Raw genomic sequence first — 9,986 nt, forward strand, 5'->3', positions numbered from 1 at the left:
ACAGGTAGGAGGTGAGTGAAGTTAACAGTTCAAAGGTTGTGAGCGGGCAGCTCTTGATTAAGGTACCACGGGTTTCACTGGAGCCTTGTTATGCAAGAGCAAGACAAACATTAGAACAAAGAAAGACAGAGGAAAACTTCTGATTAATAAAGTGATATCATGCTTTACATGAAGTATGGAGAAATGAACTGTTTAAATCACTTTACAGACTTATCAGCATCCAGTCTAAGGCCAGAACCAACACTGGTACTATACTTTCCGTCCTGTGTGTACATAGACTTGGAAACCTAAAGCTGAAATTGTGTTAATAATCTGTACACTACAAATATGGAAGTAACTTGTCAAAAGATGGAGCAGTAGCATTGGGTTGGTCAATGTATTTTTAGTGTTTATGTTCCTGCTCTTAAGTCCAGAGAGAAATGGTAAAAACCACTTTGGTTATTACCAGCCTTGGAGACTCATGCAGAAGCTTCTTGTGCAGTGAAAATCTTTCCCTTTTATTTATTTTTGCAATTCATTTATTCATTTCAGGTTTTGGTATGGACAAGATTGTAAATTCATGTTTTATGTAATATCCACAATAGCATTCTGTCCTTCACGTGGCCAGAGACAAATACACTTCTGATCACATTCTTGTGTCAGAACTGTTACTGATTTCCATTCATACTTGCCACAAAAGGCATTTGAGCCCTGTGGGTACTGAATAGAATATTTCCGTCCCAGGCCAGGCCTTGCTTAGCACTATTTGTCAGTAATGGAATATTCTTTAAATCATTCTTTAGCACTCTGTAAACTTCCTCACGTGCTGAGTTATGTCACAGGCATTGCTTTTTGTTTAGGGACACTTGAGCATGAGGACTTGATGCTAAACAAAAACCTCCCTCTGTGTTGTCTGGCTCATTTTCAAATGTCATAAGGAAGTAATCTTTACTGTGATACTGTAAGAAAGAGGAATACACACTATTTCTGGGAGAAACAAATAATATTCTCTTACAACTTTTTAAAGGAAACAGGAACTTTTTTAAAGGAAGTTTCTTATTTTTAACAGCTTTTAACTTGGCATTATAAATCGTTCCTTCATATAAAGCTTTAATAAACTGCAAACTGAACAGGCAGCACATCTGTGAGTCTTAAATACTCAATATCATACTATCTATTAATTGTGAGAGTCCTTGACCTTAAACTGTAAGAATGAGTCTTTAGAGCTTTATGCTCTACCATGTTATGTCCCTCAGTGTCACCCCAGAGAGCAGGGGTGATTTGAGGTTAGCAGTGGCTTGGTCAGTCCCTGACACACAACACTGCTGGACACAGACCTGCACTGCTCTCTTGGTCTGTCCTTTCCTGCAGCATTGCCTGCTGCTCAGAGCCTGTACCTCTGCTGGAGTACGAGCCAGCTGGTGCATCTTTCAACTTCTGTATTATTTGATTAATTTATCTTATACTTCTGTCAAGCCAGGTTTTATGAAATAGTGTTAACTGAAGTATACACTAGTCATCAAGTACTCCTTTCAGCTTGTGATTAAGCAGGGCAGACACATTAACTTTAAAAAACCCCTACTCTTTGAAGACTATTTTCTGTTTTTCTCATAATTGTGTTTGATATTTAAAACAGTTTTTTAGAGTTTAGAAGCAGAGGGAGGCATCTGTCATTTGCACCTAAGAGCTTAACAATGTTTGTGTTTGTATTATTGGGGAGAGCACTGGCATTGCTCACTTCACTTGTGCAGTCTGAAGGGGAAAGTTCTTTGCTGTCCTCACCTGTGGACACTGAACTTACCCCTGATAGGTAACTGTCAGCCTGGGTGACTTTTTCCCCAGAAGAATCTGCTTTCATGTTCTGCATGAATCCATTTTGAAAAGGATTACCTTGATTTTTGTCTATTTAATCAGCAGCTTCTGAGCCAGCTTGGTTTGGGTGCTTCACAGAATCATTCAGGCAAAAGATCCCATGGAGTTCCAGCTGTGCCAGCTGTCCCCAGTCCCCACCTTGTCCCCAGCCCAGAGCACTGAGTGCCATGCCCAGGCCTTCCTTGGACACCTGCAGGGATGGGGACTCCAGACCTCCCTGGGCAGCCCCTGCCAATGTTTGACAACCCTTTCTGTGAAGAAGCTCCTCCTGATGTCCAACCTGAACCTCTCCTAGCACAGCTTGAGGCTGTACACTACCCCATATAAAATTTTTTCTTTTAGCAGCTGCACAGCTTCAGACCAAATGGCCTCATTCCCTGTGGGCTTCCTTCTGCCAGGGTTCAGCATCATCTGTTTTAAAAATGCTGCACTTAATATCTTTTTATTGTTATACTTTATTTTTTGCACCATCTCTGGTATTCATTCTTGTTGAGAGGAGTTTAAAACTGCTGGTGTTTTGATTAATATTCTCCCCTTCTACAGAAGGGATTTTAGAAGATGCAAAATTGACAATAAATTCTTGTAGCTGATGAGGCTGATTAAATAAAAAAACCACAAGATCTGGGATTTTCTCAGTCTTGCTTCAATTTCTTAGCAGTCATTTAATCTACAGAAAGTGGGCTGTGTCTCAGCTAGTGTGGAACAAGGAAAACTGTTTGAAAACATGTCAACAGAAGTTAGTCTGGAAAATATTAGATCACGATGGTGGCACAGGCAAAAGTTGTATGTTTTGGATACCTTCTTGATATTGAGCCAATATGAAGACTGACTTTTCATGGTTAAAAATAGAGTATTTTGGTTTCCATAGTTGTGCAACTGCAAGGGTTCTTTCTCTTTTATTTTCTGTGTTTCCCTCCCATTTCTAGAGGTCACTGACATGGTGTGTTTAACCACAGTTGTGGTTGACACCTGTTGAGTCTTGGAGCTTTCTCTCCCCTAAGAGCTCTTTTCAGTTTGTCCTTTTCCTAGCTGGAAGTATCTCACAGAGTACACTGCAGCTTTCTGGCCAAGATTTCTAAAGTAATTCTCAGATTGCTTTTGAGGGAGACCTGCAAGGGGCACACAGCAGCTCTTAGACAGGCTGGGACTCAGGGGACAAGCAGCAGGAAATTGCTATTCTCCACTAGCATGGCTCTGAGTTAGGGGGTACTGACATGGTAATGATCCTTTTACAACTATTTCAGAAACATGGTTTAAAAATACTGAGATCTCAAACCCTGCTCCCAGCTGACAGAACAGAGCCTATAGGATGTCACAGTGACACTGTACCAAGTCTGGTTACTTCTAATTGATTAAATGCAGTGAAAAGGCATCAAGGGTTTATTATGAAGTTTGAGATGGAGAGCCAATCCCTGCACTCTAACTTCATTATCCTCATAAGCAAAGGTGCAGATTTTATAGCTGAGGTAATTATATAAAGAATGTACACAATATGAGTGGTATTTAGCATAAAAAGTAACTTGAATGAACCATGTCTGTTTGAGAGAGGAACAGAACTATAAACCCTTTGATCTAACAATGAGACTTTGAAAAGAACAGATTTTGTACAGTACTGAACCTGTAATCTGCTCACTTTATTGCCTTATGTGGGGAGGGCCTTATTTATTTACTACTTAGGAAGTGTTTTCAATTTTATAAGTGTCTGAAAGAAATCACAGCTCATAATAATGTGGCTTTGCTCCACAGAACTCTGTAACACTAGTAAAAACCTCTGGAATTCATAGGGACTGTCTGTTAAATGGGAGACACAAATCTTTGTGCTCTATCAAATTCTGTCTTGGTCTGTACGAACAAAGCCAGTCTGGATAATTGCTTATCAGAATGTTTATTTTCCATGGTGTTCTTGGGTTCTGAGCCAAAGCCACTGCAATCAAAGGGAAAGACTCCCATGGACTTCAGTAGTGCTCACCATCTTAAACCATTTTTCACTGGAATACTCAGAGGAATAGCCTGTGCTCAGTCATGGTTACCAGAAATAAAAGTGAAACACTGTGCTCTGTCATGGTTGCTAGAATTAAAAGTGAAACAGTTTTGTTTATCCAGTTTTACAAAACATAGTATGTGCAGCAGCCTGGGTGGACAAGTCTAAGAGGTGGGTTTGATGCTGAAGGCAAATATATCCTCCATAAATCAGCTGGAATCTGGGCCCAAAGGCATCACTCTATGTGAGGGGAAGGCAGAAATACTTTGTTCAGTATTTGTTTCTTACCCCATGCTCATATGCTCTTTTGGAAAAGTAAGTATTAAAAGTCTTGCTGCTGAAGAACTGCCTTCCTTTTTTCTTGTTCTCAACTGTGATTGTTAAACCCAGCAGTCTATTTAAAAATGAGCTGATGGTTTGCTGGGCAGTTGTTTATACTGGGCTCATGTGTTTGTCTCACCACTGGCCTGGGTCCTGCCTTCTCCACAGTGCACTCAGTTTGCTGGTTAGTCAGAGATGGGGTGCTGTGTTTCCTGCAGAATTATCATCCAGCTGGGTAGGAACTTATTACAAGACCCTACCAAAACCCTGCACAAGCTGTCAATTCTTACATCCTCTTCCAAAGGTGTCAGACACTGTGTGGGCAGAAACTTGGAAAGTCACCTTTTCTGCAATGGTGGTTCTACCAAATCAAGACATTATCTGTGAGGATTTCTCTCTTATGAATGGGAAGTCATTGCAGGGTGCCAGTCATCTGTCTTTCACACGTGCAGCTTTGCTCTTCCATTAGAAAGAAATGGGACTTCAAAAGGAAAACATGGGAGAAAATCGGGATCAGAGATGTTACACTGGATGAGGACTTTGAGACCTCATGGAAGTACAGAAGCTGTTGATCCCCAAAAACACCACTAGGAAGAGGAGCAGTGTCGTTTTTTTGTAGAATTCTCAGATTGCAATTAAGTCTTCAAAGCTGAGAAGAATGAAGGAAATGTCATAGTGGTTTTCAGCTTGTACTGGTCAGAGAGGTCTCTTGAGCTGCCCAAACCTAATGGACAGTGTTGTAAGTCACAGTAAATTCCCCTTTATTTTCCCTTCTGCCACATTTCAGATGACTAAATCAAAAGTAATCATCATAAAAACAAGGTGAGGCAAGAACGTGTTTTTGACCAAAAAGGCTTCTCTTTCCTCTCTAAAATGACACACACAGTCTGCATCAGCAGCTCTTGCTTTGGAGGCTGTGGTCCAAATACCCCTCACTGCAGAGTTGGGTGAAACATTTAGACTGAATGAAGTAATTGTTTTGCATCTTATCCTTTCAGACATGGAGACAAAAATTGTTATGGCTAATAATAGCACCTGCTAATTAATCTGTAACAATCCTTTGATGTGTGTACTAGGACTGTTTATTATAGATTAACCCCTGTGACTTAACCCCTTCCATAAAGCCACCCATCACTTTCTAGAACCTGACCCTGTCAACACATGTTCCTCCACATTTCTTTTTGTATTTTCAGTAAGTGACTTTTCAAACTCCCAGGTGGAGTCCCCCATTCCAAATGTAGCTTCAAAGACCATCCTCTCTGTCACTGTGGTCAACAGTTGTCTCAATCAGCAGTGGGTTTGCTCACTGAATGAAAACCAAGCTAAATAGTATGTCCCTAGCCTGGAATTCCTATAGGAGGAGAGTAAAGGAAAAGCAGCACCACTGGAGTATCTGCATCCCTCAGTGGTGAACTGCTGAGCCCAGTTTGGGCCTCTAGTACAGAGTGGGTTCAGTGGAGGCCATCAAGGTTAGGGGAGTCATGTTTGAGGAATATTTTACAAATCCCAGCACTATTCACTATCTCAGCAACTGCCTCAGGTTCCCCTACGTGTTGAGTTTGCTTGCTAGGCAGTTCCACATGAAGAAAGTGGTTCTATTCAATGATGGAGGATGAATCAGAATATGTGTGTCTGTGTTCCCAAAGCACACCTTGTGTATGGGACAGAAGCACAGCAGCAGGGACACAGGTAAGCCCCAGGTGTAAGCAGCACTGACTGGAGGGAGCTGGCACAGCAAAGACTGCTCATTCCCTGCTGACTGACAAGGTAGGGTGAATGTTTCTCCACTTATACAACCACTGGATGATCAACTAGCAAATTAGAAAAAGGAAGAAGATGTAGTGAGAAGATATGTTCAGACTGAAGTATTTATTTAGATTTGTGATAGGAGACAAGATTTCCTGAATTAGTTTAAAGATTTACTCCATGAACTAGAAGTTGCTGCAGCGTGGCAGAAAATTATGTTCTGGGATGCTCCACAGAGACCATATGGGGAAATTGTATTTCAGTGTTTGGGTGTTGAGATGGACTTGCAGCTCGAAATCAGTGAAAACTGACTAAAAATACTCTGAAGAATGTGCCATGGAAATTGTGTTTTTTAATAGGGGAAGGTAGATAGCTGCTAGAGAAGGAGCTGTAAGCTCACACCCCACATCCTATGGCACCACTTCCCTATGGGGAAGGGCAGAAGGGAGGCAATTTCACTCTCATGGAAAGTTTTGAAAATGTGATGTCATTCACATGGACACTGAAAGTTGTGCAGACATAGGCAAGACTGGCCTAACTGTAATGCTTAGCAATGAGTCCTTAAAACAATGTATAGGTAATAAAATGGTGTGTATAGATAAAGTAGAGCCATAAAATTACCTGAGAAAACCCCTGTCTTCATGGAGGAAGCATGGGAAGCGTGCTTTGGTTTTGTGTAGACTAAGGTACAGTGTCCAAGGTGTGACCCCTGAATGGGCAGGAAACAACTGAGTACATAAAGGCAGGTGTAAGGAAAAGAGACTCAGAGGTCACCAATAAAGAGAAGCACATAAGTTTTACTGAAGTTGTTCCAACAGTGCTGTGTATTTTGGAGTAAAAACACCAAAGCTTTTAGATTCAGAACTCAGGTTACTTCTATACTTCAATATTCAGCTCTTCATTTGGCCCAGAAATTTATGGGTTGTTTTTTCAAAACCAGTAACAAAGAACTGTTACCTGTCCTTGGTTAGAGATTCTACTGGTCTCAGCCAGTGCTCTGTTACTGAAAATGGAGTTTCTTTTCCAGACCATGCTTTTACTGAAGAACCATTTGCAGCTCTAATTCTCATAAAAGCTTTAAAGCATGAAACTCTTCTTGCACACAGTAATCTCGCAGTCATTTTTTTTCTGTTCTGCTGTGACAAGCATGGATTGCAGGAGCAGAAGCACCAAACACTGCTCTAGACCTCCTCCCTATCCACATGCCAGCTTTTCCTTATGCTCCATGCAGGGACATCTTCAGTGTAGTGAAATGATGTCCAGGAGTGCAGGACACCAGGGTTTAGGCCCAGTCAACTGCTAATTGCTATTTTGCTCTTTTTTTGCTGTAGTTTTGTCTTTGCTGCTGCAGCTGTGGCTGAGGATCTCAGGGGTGAGTCAGGAGGTGTCAGCAATCACTTCTGCATGGGCCAACGTGCAGCCAGGCACAACAAACTCTGGCTATTGATTGTGAGATGGCTTTGGTCCTCCCTCACTTCCTCATCTCTGGGAATTTTGGAGAGGGGACAGATGAGGGAATTCTGTTCTTTCTGCATATCTGAGTTTGGCCTGACAGTGAGCAGACAGGAAGGAGCGGATTTACTGGCACGTCACTCCAAATTTAGCACTCTCCTTAACTTTCATTTTCACCCTCAGATGGTCAGACTGGAAAATTTTCCACCCTGCCCTGGCATTGTTTCACACTCAAACTTCCACTGGAGAGCAGGACATGTCAAACAAAACATTGCACTTTCCACACTGACCTGCTGCTTTAATGTACCTTAAATCTGCAGAAACTGAAAGAGAGTCCAGACAGGGCTGGGATCCTATTTTAATTTGCATATTCTCAAGAGCTTTCTTTTATTTTGCTTTTGGTACACTCGTTTTCTCCACTTTATCATGAACATTTTGAAATAATAAGCCCATGAAGGGGCTTCAGTTCACTGTTCAGTTCACAGCCCAAGAAAGGGCTACAGTTTATGGTGAGTATCTTAAAGCCCTTAAAGGAATAGTCAGCAATCAGAACACAAACCAAAAAAAAAAAACCAGAGTTGCCATCTTGCAGAGTTTGGGGGAAGATTCAAACCAAACAAATTTTCTTCGGGTAATGAAAAACCAAAGCAGTGTAAAAGAAGTTGACTGAGGCTACTCAATGGGAGGATATCGTTGGGAACAGCAATAGGTATTGTTGTTATTAATTGTATCTTGTCAAAAACCAGCAGACCTGAGGGGAGTCCTAACAGATCTGAGATGCCCAGTGTTCAGAGGGGCTGCAGTACTGCATTTATTGTGCTGTCATGTGCACATCTCAGACAACACTACATTAGTTAGGAAAAGGGAGTTAGAAAGAGCTCACTAGTAACCTGTGAAAAGTTGGGAGAGCCGAACACCTCTTTGGGTTCCATGGAGTTGGGAAGATCAGCCCACATTGTCATGAACTTTGCCTCAGTGTAGTTGGTTTTTGGAGACTCCAAATGCCCTGATCTCAGAGGAGCAACCTTACAAGCAGAGCTTGATTTGCAAGTGTTTTCAGGAATATGACTTCTTGAGCTCATATAGAATCTTGCAGATATGATGTAAATTATAATATCAGACACAAAATATGACTCACTTGGAAGGAAATTGCAGTAGGCTGATTGTTGAGGCTACAGAGCATCAGACACTCAGAAACATAACAAAATTTAACTCAAGATGACAGCATTGAGTAGGTCAAAGTCTGCCCTGAAAGGGCACCTCTTTCATCAAAGTTAATGCGAGATAAGGAAACAGTTTTTGCACTCTGATGTAGCAGAGCAAGAAGTGTCTGTTCAAAAGTAGGAAATATGGGCAGAATTGGTTTTCTGAAGGAAAAACCTTCCAAGCAATGTAGAATATTTGTAGAAGGAGTGCCCAGTGAGCTTGTTTAGTTAATCTCTGGTCCACCTGAGGAATGAATGGTTCTCTCTTGTTGTTACTGCACAGAGGCAGTTTTATTATTGATTTCAAGTGAATAAAAAATCAGGTCCAGTTTGAGCAACTGGAGTGATTAAGCAGTTCCCTGAATGGCTGTACCTCACCAATCCTTTTAACAATTCTTCTAAGGAAAGATGTTTCTCCTCTTCTGGTTATCCCAAATGTGATTTTCCATATCCAATCCCCACATGACCTTTGCTAGACTTCAGCAGTCCTAGCACAGGGAAATAAGGAGGGTGAATACTAAAGGCTTAGAACCCACTGAATTAAAATAAACTTCTACTAAGATATGTTCTTTCTTACCATACTAAACATGAAGGTTCCCTGTATTCTATAGAAGAAAGAGGTTAATAAAAAAGGGAAGGATGCAAAGAGAATTTGTTTAAACCCTGTTCCAAAGTAGCAAATGCAAAGAAGAATGTAAAGGCAGAATTTTCTGGCATGGCATTGAGTGGCACAGCTCTCACACATTGTTTCTGCCTGCTGATTATATGTGCCTGATGACTGGAATATTTTAAATAAAGGGATTCACCTGCTAGTTCTGGTGAGAGAAAAGGCACCACATTAAAGAAGAATCCAACGGTGAAGATTCATGAGCTGTGCATTCTAAGCAGCACAGGCTTGATAAAGCCAAGCAGATGAATGCTCAGAAAACTCAGGTCTGTTTATCAAGAGATTCATCTCTTGCAGTCCTGGATGGGATGCATACACGGGATCTCGTGCATGAAGACATGTGGACAGCACTTGCTTTATATCTAGAAATGCTTTACACAATCAGTCACCTATGGTTCATTTTCAAATAGAGAAGTCAGACACCGAGAGAAGAAAACACCTTGCCCAAGCTTGCCCAGTCAAAGAATGACAGATGAGAAAAGAGCATGCATTTCCTCATTTCTCTGGCTGCCTTATGCCTCATTTCTGTAGATCTTTGGTCAGCAACTGTAAATCTTTCCCGTTATCAATATACCTCATTTGACTCATATTAGTCAGCAGATTTATTATTCATCTTTAATTTGTAAACAGCTTCTTTAAAATAGCCATACATAATATCAAGAAACAGATAAGGCACTATCTGGTCGCACACTCGTGGGCTGCAGGTGCCTGCAGCTCTGGGCACTGCTGCCAGCCCTGTCCCGAGGGGGCTCTGCCTTCCAGA

The sequence above is a fragment of the Oenanthe melanoleuca genome, chromosome 19, assembly GCF_029582105.1.
Source record: "Oenanthe melanoleuca isolate GR-GAL-2019-014 chromosome 19, OMel1.0, whole genome shotgun sequence".
Classification (NCBI taxonomy): Eukaryota; Metazoa; Chordata; class Aves; order Passeriformes; family Muscicapidae; genus Oenanthe; species Oenanthe melanoleuca.